The sequence below is a fragment of the Schistocerca nitens genome, chromosome 4, assembly GCF_023898315.1.
Source record: "Schistocerca nitens isolate TAMUIC-IGC-003100 chromosome 4, iqSchNite1.1, whole genome shotgun sequence".
Classification (NCBI taxonomy): domain Eukaryota; kingdom Metazoa; phylum Arthropoda; class Insecta; order Orthoptera; family Acrididae; genus Schistocerca; species Schistocerca nitens.
Genome location: NC_064617.1, coordinates 532087495 through 532106812, shown reverse-complemented (window position 1 = coordinate 532106812; position 19318 = coordinate 532087495).

The following is a 19318-nucleotide window of genomic DNA, read 5'->3' as shown; positions in this document are numbered from 1 at the left end:
AAGGAGGAGGCTACAACAACGACATAGGGATATGTGGCTCACTGATATTTTAGGGATCAAGGCGGACATTTGCAGAATCTTAAAATTGGTACTACATTCACCTCGTTGTCAGATAAAATAGAGGGTAAATTGTCTACTGCTGCCTTCTCTTAATATAAAACACAAGCAAATAAACCATGGTGGGCTGTTTTCTGTACTCCACAAGCACCACGCATTGGAGGTCCCCTTGCTGGAGCTAGAAGAGAACCTGTTGACTGGACAGAGGTACGCCATGGCCTGGTTGTCTCCTTTACTGGCTACAGCCGTATCACTACAGCTACGTGCCTCGGATGCTACATCTGCTAATAAGTTCCTCCAGCGTGCCCTGGTATCTGTCAGAATGACAAATCCTTACCCAACACTTGTAGGTTAAGAAAGGTGTCCTGGATTTTCTAGGCTACCTTATCTGCTGGGTACATGAGCTGTAGATAGTGAAGGGCACTCAGGCAGTCGGAGCAGATGAGGAATTTAGCAGTCCGTATACATCTCCTCTGTTCCAGTGCTCTCAGTATCGCGTCTGTTTCTGCATTGTACACAATGAATTCCTTTAGCAGCCGGTAGTGTGGTATATGCCTTATAAGTAGTTATTCGACCACGGAGTCTAGGTCGTCTGACGAAGCGGCGAACAGTCGTGCTCCTGAGAAAGCTGGTTATCCTAACGGCGCGAGGATTCCACACAACGGCCTTCTTAGTCTCTGAAACACTAAGGATTTTTAACCTGTTGATGTAATTCAGTCATAACCTGTATGTTGACATGGTAAGGTCAAAAGGTGGTAGCAAGGGCAGAGACTGTGTTGATATAAATAACATTTTGTCTATGTCATGTTGTTATACACTCCTGGAAATTGAAATAAGAACACCGTGAATTCATTGTCCCAGGAAGGGGAAACTTTATTGACACATTCCTGGGGTCAGATACATCACATGATCACACTGACAGAACCACAGGCACATAGACACAGGCAACAGAGCATGCACAATGTCGGCACTAGTACAGTGTATATCCACCTTTCGCAGCAATGCAGGCTGCTATTCTCCCATGGAGACGATCGTAGAGATGCTGGATGTAGTCCTGTGGAACGGCTTGCCATGCCATTTCCACCTGGCGCCTCAGTTGGACCAGCGTTCGTGCTGGACGTGCAGACCGCGTGAGACGACGCTTCATCCAGTCCCAAACATGCTCAATGGGGGACAGATCCGGAGATCTTGCTGGCCAGGGTAGTTGACTTACACCTTCTAGAGCACGTTGGGTGGCACGGGATACATGCGGACGTGCATTGTCCTGTTGGAACAGCAAGTTCCCTTGCCGGTCTAGGAATGGTAGAACGATGGGTTCGATGACGGTTTGGATGTACCGTGCACTATTCAGTGTCCCCTCGACGATCACCAGTGGTGTACGGCCAGTGTAGGAGATCGCTCCCCACACCATGATGCCGGGTGTTGGCCCTGTGTGCCTCGGTCGTATGCAGTCCTGATTGTGGCGCTCACCTGCACGGCGCCAAACACGCATACGACCATCATTGGCACCAAGGCAGAAGCGACTCTCATCGCTGAAGACGACACGTCTCCATTCGTCCCTCCATTCACGCCTGTCGCGACACCACTGGAGGCGGGCTGCACGATGTTGGGGCGTGAGCGGAAGACGGCCTAACGGTGTGCGGGACCGTAGCCCAGCTTCATGGAGACGGTTGCGAATGGTCCTCGCCGATACCCCAGGAGCAACAGTGTCCCTAATTTGCTGGGAAGTGGCGGTGCGGTCCCCTACGGCACTGCGTAGGATCCTACGGTCTTGGCGTGCATCCGTGCGTCGCAGCGGTCCGGTCCCAGGTCGACGGGCACGTGCACCTTCCGCCGACCACTGGCGACAACATCGATGTACTGTGGAGACCTCACGCCCCACGTGTTGAGCAATTCGGCGGTACGTCCACCCGGCCTCCCGCATGCCCACTATACGCCCTCGCTCAAAGTCCGTCAACTGCACATACGGTTCACGTCCACGCTGTCGCGGCATGCTACCAGTGTTAAAGACTGCGATGGAGCTCCGTATGCCACGGCAAACTGGCTGACACTGACGGCGGCGGTGCACAAATGCTGCGCAGCTAGCGCCATTCGACGGCCAACACCGCGGTTCCTGGTGTGTCCGCTGTGCCGTGCGTGTGATCATTGCTTGTACAGCCCTCTCGCAGTGTCCGGAGCAAGTATGGTGGGTCTGACACACCGGTGTCAATGTGTTCTTTTTTCCATTTCCAGGAGTGTATGTTGTAAAACCAAATAAATCCAGTTGCTATAACTACCGGTTTTACACAATCATTACGGTATAAAATATCAAATAATAATCAAATGTCATATCATCTGAACTGCTAAACATCTACAGGTATCGTTTCACGAGAGGCGATCACGAAAGGTGATGTGCTCAATTTGCGGTCAGCCAGCCACTTCCATCTGCTATATTGTTTTAGCTCCTACCACTTTCTTCTTGTGTTGTCCATGTTTTACTGCTGACGGCGTGCTTCGTCCCACGTTTCGGTGTGGGTAGGCACATATTTTTCCCACCTTGTTACCTGTGTTTTACGTTTTGTTTTATCTTACTGTTCTGAGTATTTTCTTGACACCCGTCTCGATCTGTTACTGAGCGGGCGCTGAAGACCTTGCCGTCGTGCGCCCTTAAAGCCCTCTCCACTACCACCACCAGTTATAACTTAACAGTTGACGGTGTGAATTGAAACTGATAGTTATGATAAAAGACAGTTAATATATGACTGTCATGCATTAAAAAATTTCCAGTAGTAGGTCAAGATTCCATAGGTACAGCTTTTCGAAGTAATTGTGCTGGGTACCACTGGATTAAAGGATAAACTAAAATACCGCGTCGTCTTGGAACTCTACTTTCTAGACAGTTTATCGCTAGCAACTGAACGTGAACGAATGTAACATAATGCACATACATTTCAGAAGAAATCCACTACTGTACAACTACGCCATTGATGACAAACTGTTGGCAATAAGGGCTGCTGTTAAATCCCTAGGAGTAACGATTCAGCCTGCCTGTAAGTAGAATGACCACATAGAACAAACAGTAGGCAAAGTAGCTGCGAGATTGAGATGGGAAGAATCTTAAGGAAATGTAAGTGGTTTACAAAACACTTCTTCGACTGATTCTCGTGTGTTGCTCATCACTCTGAAACCCTCAACACGAAGGACTAATAAAAGAGGTAGAGAAGGTCCAACGAAGATCCGAGCGTTTTGTCACGGGGTCGTTTAGTCGACGCGAGAGCATTACAGAGATGCTCAACAAACTACAGTGGCAGACGATGCAAGAGAGGCCTTGTGCATCAAGGAGAGGTTTACTGTGAATTTCCGAGACAGTATGTTCCGGGAAGATTCGGACAACTTATTACTTCCTCGCGAAATGATCACAATTTGAGAAATTAGAGCTAATACCCCACCGTCAGTCATTCTTCCCACGCACCATTCGCGAATGGAGTAGGCAAAGGGGGGGGGGGGATCAGGTAGTTGTACTAACAAAAGTACCTTCCACCACGCACCGTGAATTAGGTTGCGAAGTATTGATGTAACTGTAGAACACAAACCCATCCAAAATTCCTCAAAGTTTATAAAGTGCCCGCTACTTCACATGCTGTCATTAAGTTGTACATTCGTGGCCATGCTTCTCTTGAAGACGATCCGCATGAAGGACGTCACAAACCTGCAGCCACTGACTGGAACACTGAGAAGTTTAGGGGACTGAGACGGATGATGGGCGTTTAAATACGTATGAAATAGCTATCACCATAAATATACCAGAAGAAAGAGTTCGGTGTATTTTGCATGGAGCATTAACTGTAAGAAAGCGTTGTATAAGATGGACGCCACATTTATTGAGTGGTAACCAAAAGAAAATGCGCAGAAAAATGCCTCTACGGAATAGCCTTTCATCAAAAACAAGACGTGGATTTCATCTGCAGGAAAGATTACGGCCAGTATTTTCTGGGATATAAAATGGATTCTTCTTATTGATTAACTCTCAAAGGTTACAGCTAGAATGGCAAAAACCATACAACTCTTCTGGCCAATATGCGTCATTAAATACGTGACGAAAGTCCTCGACTGAAAAAGACAAGTTATCATCCATCTTCAGGGCAATGGTTAGGCGTGTTTTTCACTTTTTATACGAGGAACCTGAGGGTTTTCAAGCACGAACTTTTCGAGCATCCACCTCAGTTACACCATCAAACCATCTGAGTAATTGGTGAATGTAGAAGTTTCGTGTTGAGTGAAGATGTTATGCAGGATACGATACTCCGAAAGAGAAGGATGACGTCTGCACAAATGCTATCGCGAAAGTGTCGACAGTAACGGTCCAGATATGCTAGACGTGAATTAAGCTTGTCTGTTAGTGATTGGATAAGCCTTGTATCATTAGTCATTTACTCTGCTCACTCCATTTATTTGCGAGACAATTCTTTGCAGTAAAATTACTTACGTGACGATTGTCTGCTGTTTAGGGACGAGGAAATTTCGACAAGACGATGCACGTTGCCACACGACTAAAAATGGGTGCAATTGTAAATGGGTGCACTTGTATTAAAGAACGCGATTAAGAGTTCATAGTCTGTCCCTGGTTGCATAATTTTCGCTGTACGATCACAGTGTCATGTTTACTATGTTAATCCTCGGCCACTCACCCTCTAACAGACACGCGAAGCGCCATCGCCGAGTTCCTCCGTATATCCGTGAAGAACAGTCACCGCCTGAGTGAGTCACTCCCATTTGGGTCAAGTGCTGCGTATGGTGAAAGCAGCTGTAACACTGAATCTAAAGAACTGGTCACAATAAATTCATATGATATGTGTGCCAAGAATTCACGATGTCTCATAATTCCCTGTGAACATGTAGGCGAGGTGTTCTAAGGGTAGCAATAACGTATAATACCACTTGAAGCTTTCTTAGGCTGGAGGGACAGTGCCTTCATCGTGCCGAAGGGGGCTTCCAGGCATAGTAACTGAGAGTACATTTGGATTACTTCCATTTATAACAGTTATTGTGAACTTTCTTTATGTTCTTGCTGATTGAACTGTTATCGTTAGTAAACATCTTCCTGTACTTGTAGTGTTGAATAGTGATGGGTATCTCGTTTACATGTTATCAACCTGCGTACCGGCTCAATCTGTTCTGCAGATGGGGCTATATAGGATGGATGATAGAGGAAGAGGAACAATATTTTGAGATATTATTTGTTGCAGCTTCCATCGATTTCTAGCTGCGAAGTTGCTCGCAGTAAAATGATCCCTTTGGAATATGCAGCGCAGTAACGGGTTGGAAAGTTTCAAAACATCAGGCACAACACACAAGACAATACGTAGTCTTCAAATGCTAGACACACATTTGTGCAACTTACACTTTCTGGCAGGTACGGCTGCAATCGTTAGTTCAGAATATACAGAGCCTTCGATTACAATTATTGAAAATGTACTTATTACGATAGTAATTCCATTGGCATCAGTAAACAACAAGTTGAATTCTGTAAGTAAACACAAATGACCAGTGTTTTGTGACCTTTGACGGATGAAATGACGCTCCTTCAGCGCATCCTGCATTGTTGATGTTAATAACAGTGAAGGGTCCCGCGTTAGTGTGCGTAAATTATTACAATGATGTGTTACAACGACCTGTTAGGAGCTATCCACAAATTTTACTTGATAAACAAATACTTCTGTTTCGTCAGTCTTCGAACTGGTTTGATGTCGCCCGTCATGATTTCCTCTCTTCGTCTCAGAGTAGCACCTGAACCCAACATCCTGTATTATTTGTTGGATGTGTTCTAATTTCTGTCTTCTACAATGTTTACGACTCCGTCAAGTAACGTAAAAGTTATTCCCTCTTGTCTCAACACACTCTATCATTTGTTTTAGTTAGTGTTTTTCACATATTCCTTTCAACACTTATTCAGCGGAAAACTTCCTCATTCCTTATCTCACCAGCTTACTTAATTTTCAGCATTCTTCTGTATCATCATATCTCAAACGTTTCGATTCTCATCTTTACAGGTTTCCCACAACCCATGATTCTTATTCGTTCAGTACTGTGGTCCACACGTAAATTCTCACAAATGTCTTCCTCAAGTTAAGGCCAATCTTTCATACTAGCAGACTTATTTTAGTGAGATATACCTCTGGTGTAATAAGGTGCGGTATGCATTGTATGTACCCCAAACGCCAGAAAACTAAAAGGAAAACCTCAAGCTCTGTTAGTTGCTATGTACTGCGATCACGTCAAACAGAGGACCAGAAAGTTTTAGGGAAGCAACCCATAAGCGATGAGACAAATTTTTAGCTCACGGGAAATCCTGCTCTCTGAAAAGTTTTTATTTCCCATAGCTTTCCACATATCTGCAGTCATCTAGCATGTTTTCGCTTATTAAAACTGACTATTACGTAGCCGTTCTTTAAGAACTAAGCCTGAGTAACCTCCGTTGTTTAATGTTCCTTCGACGAGAGCACAAGTTCGTATAAGAAAAGGATGGGGAGAGAAATCGGTCATGTGCCCACTTAAAAAAATAAAAACCATTATCTTAAATGATTTCGATAAACTACGGAATTTAAAATGTGGGTGGGCCGACGGGGATTTCAACCCTTCTTATGCTGGATGCTAGTCCAGTACCCTGAACATTTCGCCACCTTGTTCGCGTCAGTTCACTGAAATGGCGCAGAGAAAGTCTCTACGCTTCACGGTATCCATCACCTTTCATCTCTTTATCTTATCAATTCGGTTGCCACTCTGCTTTTCTGTTATGCTATACACATCGGCGTTATTATAACGAAATGTGAGGGGCTCACGGTTCACCAAACAAACAGGGTGATAAAAATTACTGAAGGCAAAAAAATTTAAGATAGTTTTAGTGCCATTAGACAAAAAGATTCAACAGATAAGCCTAACGACGTAAGAAATCGGAATTGTTCGAAAGCAAAAAGAATGTCATGCAGATGGGAATTTTACTGTTAATAATCTCTTTCCTTATTCTTTTATTACAGCAGACATTATCAATCTGAGGAACCACATCGTCCAGATTGCTTAGTATGAATATCTGCAGATACAGGTTCCAAATAATGTTTTACAAATTTGGGAACAAGAAAAACAAGAAAAAAAATGACCAGTAAACACGGGCGCTAAAATGCATACCTTAAGAGCTATGAGCACTTGTTCAGTAGAAGAGATGTGTTTCACTGTAGCGAAGATGAACAAGTACTCGTACCTCTTAAAGTATGTACTTTAGAGCCCATGTCTTATGAACATTTTGTCTTTTTTGGTGTAAAGAACCTATTCCCAAATTTTTAAACCGTAATTTTAAAACACAGCAAGATTATTTTGATAGTAATTTTCTCTAGATTCACACTCACTGTTAAAATTTTAGAATTTTAATGGTAGCCTCAAATGAAACTATCTGAATATTCAAGAATCGTACTTTCACGCTGATTTTGTTTTTCCTTTTCTGTGAAAATTTTGCTGCAGTAGTTTGACAGTCGATGGTTTCAGCACATTCAGTAATCATAGGGCCGTATAATACATGATGATAAAGAAATTATTCCTGTTTTCACCTCTCCTTTTTCTAAGTTACGGCGAAGGATCAGTATTATATGCATGTCTCGATTAAACTGAAGTTGAACTACAGCTTCGAATTTCCTCTTATGTCCAGTTTATTGCTCAGTGTAGCAGTGCAACCTTTAACGTGCAAACTGGGTAAACTCTGAAGCAATTCGATATCTTCCAGAATATAGTTAATAACAGTGCTTCTTCGTTGACAATTTCAACGAACAATGAGAAAGTCTTTAACGAAAATTGGTTTCCCGTCATCGTGATATCGGGTTTGCACCGTCACGCCACCTTCGATAACCCCAGGGCATCTTTAGCTGTGTGGTCACACGAATTGTCAGAAATCGATTGGAACGTAAAGGCTGAAGCACAAGGAGACGAAAGAAGTCAGTTGTAATGCCCCAATTAGTCACATAATGTCCATAAAAATGAAATACTTGGTTTATAGTGAGTTCACAGTTTTATTACAGCTGATAAGAGGTAACAGGAGCATAAATAACAAAGTCATTTAAGCGGGAAGAACATTAAACTGGAACACTGCCCTGATATATGTTTATGGGGTATAATATCTTTTATCTCGAACCGTTGTAGCCACACGTCTCTTCTACTAATCGTCATCCCAACTGTTCTTCAAGTCAGAAAATGTACGTTCGGTGAGAAATTCGACATTATCTGCAGAACTTGCAAGGTACTCATAGATCTGGATTGTACATAGTGTAAATGCGCTTTTCAGAAGTTTGGTCACTGATGTATTAAAAGACTGGACTGATTTGCGATATATGTCTCATATTTACACGTTACCAATTCGAAGGAGCGACAGAAACCGTTCAGGATTATAAAGTTATGAATGAAGACCATAGGTATTAGAAACTCAGGTTTATTTAAGGTAAATATGCAGATCTACTCACTGCAAAAAAATGACGTTCTTGCAAAATGGGGGAAATATTGTGTTTCCCTGAAAATGAGGTATTTACAAAGATACACAAATCGCATATTCTTGCATTTGTTACAGAACTGACTTGATAAGAAGGCCACTAAGATTTCAAAGGAATAGGCATGAACTAGATCAGATTCTAGCAGCAACTAGAAAAACTAAAGCTAGCCGGAAAGAACTGTCCTAGAAACTATCTTTCAGTGAAATCCAAAAGAGTTCAAGATTTCCGACGAACGAAGCTGCAGTGTTCTCGTAATTTTTTAAGAATCAACTGGATGTTACCAGGTTTAATAAGTGTCACTAAGTTAAAAATAGTTACATGGAGATCCAACTTTTTTTAAAAAATACAAACGTGTTGAACTAGTTCCGTATCACTTTCAATGGCTCTGCAATAAAACCGCATTTACCGTAATAATTAAAATACTGAATAGCTGAGACTAACCAGCTGTAGTCCCTCATGCCCCTGTACAAGCACACACGCAAAAAACACAAAGCACACAAACACACACACACACACTCACACACATACATACATACACACACACACACACACACACACACACACACACACACACACACACACACAAACTTGCCTTTGACATCGCCGCCGCGATATGCACAGGCAAGTTGGCGCAACTAATTAGCACAGGCTACATTATCGTAGTCATGAAAGTCTTCAGGCATTATAAAAAGCTCGAAACTTTTAGTTGCAACCACCACAAAAGGAATAGAAGGAACAAATATAAGTGTTCATAGTAAGATCTCCGTAACATCTTACTCGTAAAATTACTTAATCACGTAAGTGACATAAGAAGACGCAGTGTCCCAACAAACAAAAATAAAAACACTGAAACTCCTAAGGAGCTATCGAGACGTCAGATACGGCCTGTAATAAAACTATACCAAAAGCAGAGAGTTAATGAACGTTCCTCTTTTGGTTATGTAATACATCTTGTATTAATTGCCTGTTCTGTCGGTTCTTGGTAGAATATTTTGTACATTATGAATGAAAACAATCACAACAGTAGTGCAATATTCTAAAACATTTATTATTTGTTTTATAAAACAGTTTTCGGCTCTTACGCCGTCATCAGGTACAGAGATATGTATGTGGTGCAGTGAAATTTTGTTGGACCAAAATTTTTAAAGTGGTGCATTACAGAGTAGTTCCATTTCCAGAGATAAAAAATGTTAATGTTGGAGTTAGGAATAAAACAAGAGAGATTTCAGTGTAAAAGCGATGTAAGATTATTTAAATAAGATAAAATACGTGACGTATTCACTAATGAACTATAGACAGTTACAACAGTTATTCACAGAAGAAAATAACTGAACAATAAACTGCGTTATCATGTTCCAAAGATGTGGCTGAACAAAATAATCTTGTTCTAATAATTTCTGGGTATGCAGCCGGATCCCGTCGACATTCTGCCACGATATTTCTGCCCAGAGACGTCCGGCCATCATCAGGTGAGTACACTTAGAAGAAGAAATACGCCGGGAAATTTTCAGAAGTCACATAAAATAATATTGTCTTTAATAGGTCCTAAATTACAAATAGATAAGATATAATAGTGATACTATGCAGGTGAGTGAAGCAGCTGTGATCATACAAAGTAATTTTTTAAACACGACAAGAGAAATTTAGTAAGTGAAATAAAGGAAACGGGGGCGTATGAGTAAGAGGGGTAATTTACAACATGGCCTTGATGGGATTATGAGTAGTATCTGCAGTCAGAAGTGGCAAGTAACGGCACTGTGTCTGGTCATTCAGTACTAAGCTTGGGCCTATGGACTTATGTTTACTAACTTCCATTATTTGAAGATAGTTCTTCCTTCCTTTAAGAATGTGATGTAATACTTCATGATTCACCTTGTAACTATGGTCTTCTTTAAGCAGGTGGTGCAAAAGTAGAGTCTTCTTTTCTGAGATTGCCATTTCCGTGGTGTTCTTACAAGCGGATACATATTGCCCTGGCAGACTGACTTATATAGAATTTTCCACAATTGCAAGTAATTATACAAATTCAACTCTTTTCAAAAGCTGGAGTGCTGTCTTTACCAGTGGGAAAAAAGTGTGATAACAGTGTTGTGCACATAAAAGGATGTTTTTACGTTCATGCGTTTAAGCTTCTGGCTGCATCCAGTGAGACGTTTCCTAAATTTGGAATGTACGAATTATTGCGTTCTTGACGTGCTGGGTCAAAAACAGGGTAAAAGAAGAGAGTACACCTGTTGTTTCTACCCCTGAGTCCGCTAAGGTAGGACGGTAGCCATTGTTTGATGCTATTTGTGTGATTGCGTTTAATTCCATTTGGAAGTTGTCTTCACTCATGAAGATGTATATTAGGCGATGTATTATTGAATGAAAGGCAGCATGTTTACGGATCGCTGGGTTTGAGAATTGGCAAGTATTACCATATCTGTGATTGTAGCTTTACTACAAATCTTGAAAGTATGAATACGGTCATTGATGTGTATGGTTAGATCTAAATAAATTATTTAATCTAACCATAGACTTCAGTGACCGTATTCATACTGCTGGGAGGGAAAGCGTTCTCGGATGGCCGAGGCGGTTAAGGCGACAGCTCGCGTTAAGCGGGAGATTTGTGTTCGAGTCGCAGTCCGGCGCAAATTTTCACGTTTCCATCGATTTTTTCGACACCGAAATGCGGCTAATGTCACTAAAAACCTTTGGATAGTATTTGTACGGCCACTGAATCACATCTGTCACTTCGGAAAGAACAGTCACACACACACACACACACACACACACACACACACACACACACACACACATATATATATATATATATATATATATATATATATATATGTGTGTGTGTGTGTGTGTGTGTGTGTGTGTGTGTACCGTTACCTTTATATAATTTTCGTCGCCGATTATTCCCCGTTTATGAAACATCCTGACAGATTAAAATTGTGTGCCGGACCGGAACTCGACCCTTGACTTACGAGGGAAAGTGCTCTACCAATTGATCGACCCAAACACGACTAACGAACCGTGCTCACAGCTTAATTTCTCCAGTTCCTCATCTACCTTCCTGACTCCCGACTACGAGTCCGGTACACAGTTTTAATGTGCCAGGAAGCTTCATATCAGCGCACACTCCGCTGCGGAGCGAGAAATTAATCCTGAATTATCAGTTTATCTTCCGCGTTTCATTTCTTATCGACGTTTATGAACTTCCACTGAAGCCCTCATTACTGTGAACGAATACGTATTCATAATTTAATGTGAATTCGCAACTAGACAATTCCTCATTGGGAAACGATTTCTGGTGTAAGGCCACCAGTATTGCACGGGGTTGTTACATTGGTCAGTTACCATCGTCAGTACCATTCCTTGTTATTACGTGATTCACACAAAATTTCTGTCTCGGTCTATCTTCATCTAACATCAACATTCATCACTGCTCGTTTTTACATTTGGACATAATGTAAAACAATAAAAAAAAAATTGTACACCGAACAGACTAAGTAGAGTCTGTGTTCTATATTAATTACTACATTCATCATTCGTTGGTTTACTCATGTGTGAGTGTCGTGACTGCAGTTTTTCACTCATTTCTTGAGTAACTGAATCTTCGACTAGATGTATGCATCCACAGCGATCTTCAGCTTTTCTTAATATTATGTGAAGACGAATGCCGATAATATTCTTCGCTTCATCCAACTATCTACTTACTGCTCTTCCTCGTGGTCATCAGCCTTCGATTTTAAATTGCAAGACTGTCTTCTCTAAATTATCCCCTTCTTTTCTCAAAATGTGCCCTAGAAACTGAAAGTAAATTCGAATGACACGGGAAGATATACCTCATGTAGTTCTAAGTTCTAGTATACTTCTCGAAATTTGGGATAAGAGCCTATGGGACCAAACTGCTGAGGTCATCGTTCCGTAAGCTTAGACACTACTTATTCTAACTTAAACTAACTTACGCTAAGGACAACACACACAGCCATGCTCGAGGGAGGACTCGAACCTTGACGGGGGGAGCCGCACGAAGCGTGACAAGGCGTCTCAGACAGCGCGGCTACCCCTCGCGGCATTCTTGTATAATGGAAGCATTGGTTCCTCTTTCTGTTCATGATACGTCTAACATTTTCCTCCAACACCACATCAGTTGGGTTCTTGGCACTAGCTTTTAAGGTCCATGTCTCGCAGCCGTACAAAAACACGGGGGACACCAATGATTTCACCAAGTTCATCTTCGTTGTTTAGGATATTGACCGGTTCTGTCAGATCTTGAAAGGAAACATAAACTTAACCTCTTATTTTAAGGAGAATTAAACATACTTGCTAGATCTTAGCTCCAGAAATCGACCCCGTGCGAAAATTTGAGCCACAATTCTCACAGTACGCAGTTATAACCTTCTGAATGTATGCGCGAGTACCGATTGCTTGTCACTCGCTCCAAAACAGACTACATTTATCACTTACTTCTTCGTTTTTATATCTCTTCGCTGAACCTGTCGACGCATGTGACTGGAATGAAACTGCAGCGTCATTATCGTCACCATCATCCTCATGTAAGAAAACATCGAAAGTCAGTCAACTATTTTTCTCCACAGGGTGACTATAATTTACTTACGCTATTTGAGAGAACCCGCACGAAAAATAGGTGATCGTAGGGCAGTGAAACTATATGGAAACATTTATAAGGGCATGTAGAAGAGAAATAACGAATAAAACATTGAAAGAAACACATTATAGTTTCCTCATGAGAGGTTAACAATTGTTAATTACACAGCATTTTTACGTTTCAGGTTACAAACGTTGCTCAATGGGACGACCATCTGCATCCACGACAGTCTGGAACCGCACTAGAGATACCATTTCACAATTATTCGCAGCACATTTCGAAAGGTGAACCATGAAATGTTCAGCTGTTGTGAGACAGCTCATGCACTGTTTGAAGATCGTACATTGGGTCCAGCATTCTCAACCATGGCAATAGTAACTTCTTCAATTATTTGTGGTGCAAATGGCCGTCGACCACTCGCAGGAACAATTCGCAGTCGAACTTCCGAATCAAGTTCTTCATCCGTGGTGCGGAAGGAGGACCGTGTTCCTTTAATGTGTCGATACTCGCGAAGAGCCGGCCGCGGTGGTCTCGCGGTTCTAGGCGCGCAGTCCGGAACCGTGCGACTGCTACGGTCGCAGGTTCGAATCCTGCCTCGGGCATGGATGTGTGTGATGTCCTTAGGTTAGTTAGGTTTAAGTAGTTCTAAGTTCTAGGGGACTGATGACCACAGCAGTTGAGTCCCATAGTGCTCAGAGCCATTTGAACCATTTTTTTGAACTCGCGAAGAGCAGCAGTGAACCCAGATCTCCGACTCGCGTTAAGCGGGAGATCCAGGTTCGATTCCCCATCCGGCTCAAATTTTCATCTGTTACTGTTGATTCAGTTCAGCGCCCAAGTGTGGCTAATGTCAGTGAAGCCTTTTACACAACTATTGCTGTTGTTTTGATAAAACAACTTTACATGAAAAATCTTGCTCATTTTGTCCTGCCCGAGGCAGGATTCGAACCTGCGACCATAGCGGTCGCGCGGTACCAGACTGAAGCGCCTAGAACCGCTCGGCCACACCGGCCGGCCATTTTGTCCAGACCCATGTTGACGGTCTGCTACTGTAATGCACACTGAAGCTCGTGTTTCAGCCTCACGTCACTGTACCAGTACCGGCACCGCAAATCCTGCAGCACACCGTCTGAACATCATTCCTATGAAGTTGGGAACCCATATGGCATCTAGTTTTGCTACTTTGGTTCAGGCAGCGAAACTTTAATCATAACTACCCTGTATACCTAGCACCCTAAAGGCCTCGCTGCAGTGTGCACTGGTTCTCGTCGGATCACCGAAGTTAAGCGTTGTCGGGCTTGGATAGCACCTGGATGGGCGTCCGTCCTGGTCTGCTCTCACCCTTGTGAGACCAAGTGAGAAGCTACTTGATAGAGAAGTATCGGCTCCGGTCACGAAAACTGACAACGACCAGGAGAGCGGTATGCTGACACATGCCCCTCCATATCCACACCAGTGACGCCTATGGGCTGAGGATGACACGGCGTCGATCGGTACCATTGGGGGTTTCGAGCACTGCTGTTATGGAGTATATATCTAGCACGTCTTCATTCGTGGAGTTATCTATGCCTTCTATAACGATACCGAAATGTATAAATAATAACACAAATAAAAGCGACATACACCTTTGTTTGCCTCTTATTAGAGTTGGTCGAATAAAGCAGATAATGATGCTTGCCAGGCAGGACTCTCAGGAACTCTCGTTCTTCGTCGTTTAAACGTTGCAATTTGATCGTCATTCCACTGCAATGCTGGAGGTGCCGCACCACAGTTTATTAGTTCACCGACTTCATGAACACATACCACTTACGCCGCAGTAGAGTGCTTCGCTCCGAGCATAAAGGCGATTGCAGTGAGGCGGAGAGAAAGACAATCGCAACACGCGCGTCTTTAAAATCTGTTTGTTCAGAACGCCATAATTGCGTATTGTCAGAATTATGGTCCAAATATTAGTGCGGGATCTGAAACGTCCCCGTTGAAAAATTTATGAATGATTGTGCTGATAAATCCCTTCCGTTATTTGATTTTCAAACGGCTGAGCAAAACTGAACGTGCACAAACATTTCTCTCTTTACTTATTCAGATCATCAGTAAACTGACACACAATATTTTTAGCACAACGCAGTCTGACTTTCAATAATCTCTACAAAAGAATGGCCCTGACTAACGATAACCTATACCTTTCATGAATCACTTACCTCACAAAAATCTTCGTTACTCGAACTACTGTAATACAGCGAGCGCCAATACTGCCAGCTAAATAAAAGATTCAACCTACTGAAGGCACTAACTACTGATAGGCATAGTTAGCAAATGAAAGATTTTGATAGAGAACAAACAATGTATTTACCTGAATAGTGTTCGAAAGTGATTATATGATATCCAATATTACAAATTTACTCTTTCTGATGGACACACGTCCAGATCGTCTGCTCTCAAAACTACGCCATCTCTCTCCCCACATCCACCACTGCTGGCGGCTCACCTTCAACTGCGCAACGCTACGCGCTGCCCAACACTACAATAGCGAATGTTACAACAATGCCAACCAGCCACAGACTACACACAGCGCAGCCAGTGATTTTCATACAGAGCGCTACATGGCATTACCAATATGAAAACCTAAACAGCCTCGATTTCTGGAACTAATATTTGTAAGTGTGCCTTTTTCTCTTTAAAACAACAGGTCAAGTTGCTGATGTTTCCTTGGCAGTCAGTATAACCATTGCTGCTCGGTCAAGGACGACTCGTCGTTTTATTTCTTTATCACAATTTCCTATGTCACTGATCAGAGATTTTGTGAGTCACTACCTCCAGATCCTTAAAGAAACGTGTAAGTTAGATTCGATCAATAACGATTAGTTTGTCTTCTTCATGTTTCCCTCTAGACCGAAAATTAAACTACTACAATGAGGGTAGTGCCATCCCCAAATCACAGACTGGTGATTTTGTGCTAATAATTGAAATTCCATCATCCCAGCCATGAAGTGAATCCTTGCTATATTGTACATCTACAAATGTTATAGAGCTGAGGTGACACTATACAGCTTTGTCTGACACCATTTGTCAGATAGAAAAACTCTGAGTATTCATAATCCATGTTTATGTTTGCACTGTGACTGCTGTAAAGATCTTTTAGTTATGATACTAGGTGTTTCGATGCCACAAACTCATTGAGCACGTATTATAACATGTACCACGTAACACAATCAAAGGTCTGTTTATAACAAAAAAAAATGAAGGCAAGGACACAGAACTCACATTTTACAATTACCTGCTTCAAATTGTGATTTCTTCTCGAGTACTTTCAGCTGTCACAATACCTGCTTGCTCTGCAGAACCCTGAACTTACAGGTGACAAAAGTCATGGCGTACCTGCCAATATCGTGTCGGAACTCCTTTTGCTTGGCGTAGTGCTGCAACTCGACTTCGCTTCAACTCATCAAATCGTTGGAAGTTCACTGCACAAATATTGAGCCATAATGACTCTATAGCGGTCCATAAGTGCGCAAGTGCTGCCGCTGCAGGACTTTGTGCACGAACTGACCTCCCGATCAAGTCCCTTAAATATTCGATGGGATTCGGGTCGGGCGGTCTCTTTGGCCGAATCATTCACTCGAATTGAGAAAATGTTCTTCAAACCAACCGCGAGCAATTGTGGCCCAGTGACATGGCGCAATGTACTCACAAAAATTCCGTCGTTGTTTGGTAACATGAAGTACATGAATGGCTACAAATGGTTTCCATAACCATTTCCACTCAATGATCGGTTCAGTTCGACCAGAGGACGCAGTTCATTCCATGTAAACGCAGCTGACACCATTATGGAGCCACAGCCAGTTTGCACAGTGTCTTGTTGACAACTAGCCTCCGTGATTTCGTGGGGTTTGCGCCACACTCGAATCCTATTATCAGCTCTTACCAACTGAAATTGGGGCTCATCTGATCAGGTCGAGGTATTCCAACCGATATAGTCAGAGCCCAGGTTAGGTGCTGGAGTCGATGTCGTGCTGCAAGCAAAGACATTCGCGTCGGTCATGTGCTGCCGTAGTCGATTAATGCCACATTTCACTGCATGTCCTAACGGATACGTTGGTCGCACGTCCCACATTGATTCCCTGTGTTATCAGTGTTGCTCGTCTGTTAGCAATGACAATCTCGGTCGTTAAGTGAAAGCTGTCGACCACTGTGTTGTCCGTGGTGGGAGATAGTGCGTGAAATTTGATGTTCTCGGCACACTCTTGACACTGTGGACTGCATAATATTGAATTTACTAACGATTTCTGAAATGGGATGTTTCATCCATGTAGCTCATACGGCCGTCCCGCGTTCAAAGTCTATTAATTCCCGTCGTGCGGCCATAATCACATCGGAAACCTTTTCGCATGAATCGCCTGAGTACAAATGACAGCTTCACCAGTGCACTGACCTTTTATACCTTGTGTACGCTTTGCTACCGTCATCTGTATTGTGCATATTGCGATCCGATGACTTTTGTCACCTCAGTGTATATATTATTGTTGTACTCTACAAATTGTAATGCTGATTTACTAAAGATGTCTGTATAGATTTAATGTTGTCAGGCGAAGCAAATGAATAAACAGAGTAAATGCTTAAAAACGTAGGACCATTCAAATGCTTACGCAATGCATAAAGGTGACGCCAAGCTTGTGTGGAACATAAAGTACAGACATATACTAAAATTACCATATAGGAAAATCACTGGAGCATAGAGATCACTGAAAAAGCTAGGTTTAGTAATCATTTTGACAACAGATTCGTAAATGTAAAAGAGATGTGGCGAATTATAAACCACTCGCAGCGTTGGGACCGAGGAGGGATGGTCTGTCGTTTGACAGGTTACTAGATAAAGCTGCCACCGAAAGGCGCAAGCGACGTCGACGTGGTGACCGCACTGGCCATGCGTCAGCCAGTTAACCGCGGTATGACAGGCCGGAGTCAAACTCCACTGCAGGGCCACTGACACCAGGCGCCTGCTGCCGGCTGGGGGTTCAACGGCCACTCGCCTGTCAAAACCGTTTCCACATACAGAGAAGAGATAATGGCTGCCGGCGATATTTCTAGCTTCTTACAGAAACTCATCAAGTATTGCACAGTAAAGCAATGTGCTCCAGTAATACAGCGTGCGCATCAGTTACTCAGAGAATAGGACAATCTACCATCTATTCGAAAAAAGAAACAACAGAAAACACTTATGTAGAATACTTGCCAGTGGCATGACTAGCGCTGAGAATTATTTTTGTTGGTTAACCCCCACATTCTTTAATGGTCACATGCACCTGGGGGGGGGGGGGGGCGTGTATGCAAACTATAATTGTATCCGTAGTCTTTATTTTTAACTTTCTTGTTATTTACTTCGTAATATATCTTTAATTCGGCGTAAAATTGAATTTCAAACACACATATAAACATTCGAATACATAACAACGATACCTGTAAAACTTTTGTAATTCTTAAACAGTTGCTGTCAGTAGAACTGGTATACCATTTGACATAAATGAATTTAATGCTGGCTACCAAAAGTTCATTGTTAACATGTACATAATTATAGGCCTATATCGATGACATCAATCTGTTGTAGAATTATGGAACGTGGTCTGTGTTTACTCACTACAGCGTTCCTGGAGAACAAAGATGTCCTCAATAAGCAACATGGATACTGTAAACGGAAATATTGCGAAACAAATCTCGCTCTGTTCGTGAATGAAATCCAGAGCGTCGTAGACAACGGCACCCAGGTTGATGCCGTTTTCCTTGACTTCCGTAAGGCATTCGTAAAAAAAGGGCGGACTTACCGAGTATCGGACCAGATTAGTGACTGGCTTCAGGACTTTCTAAGAGACAGAATTCAGTACGGGATGAAATAGACATGTGTGAAGGTGAATTTAGGAATATTGCAAGGGGGTGTTGCAGGGCCACTATTGTTTACTTTATTTGCACTACTAAACGTCTAGAACGGTCACCACCCATTCTCATCTGCAGGCTGACTACGTAGCGTCTTCCGGAGCAACAAAAATTTGATTTTCAGTATTTTATATAATTACTGACCGAATTTAAAACATTAAAATTCGGTCATTACCAACTCATTAAGAGACTGAATCTTACGTAAAAGATACTGAAGTTAGAAACTCTG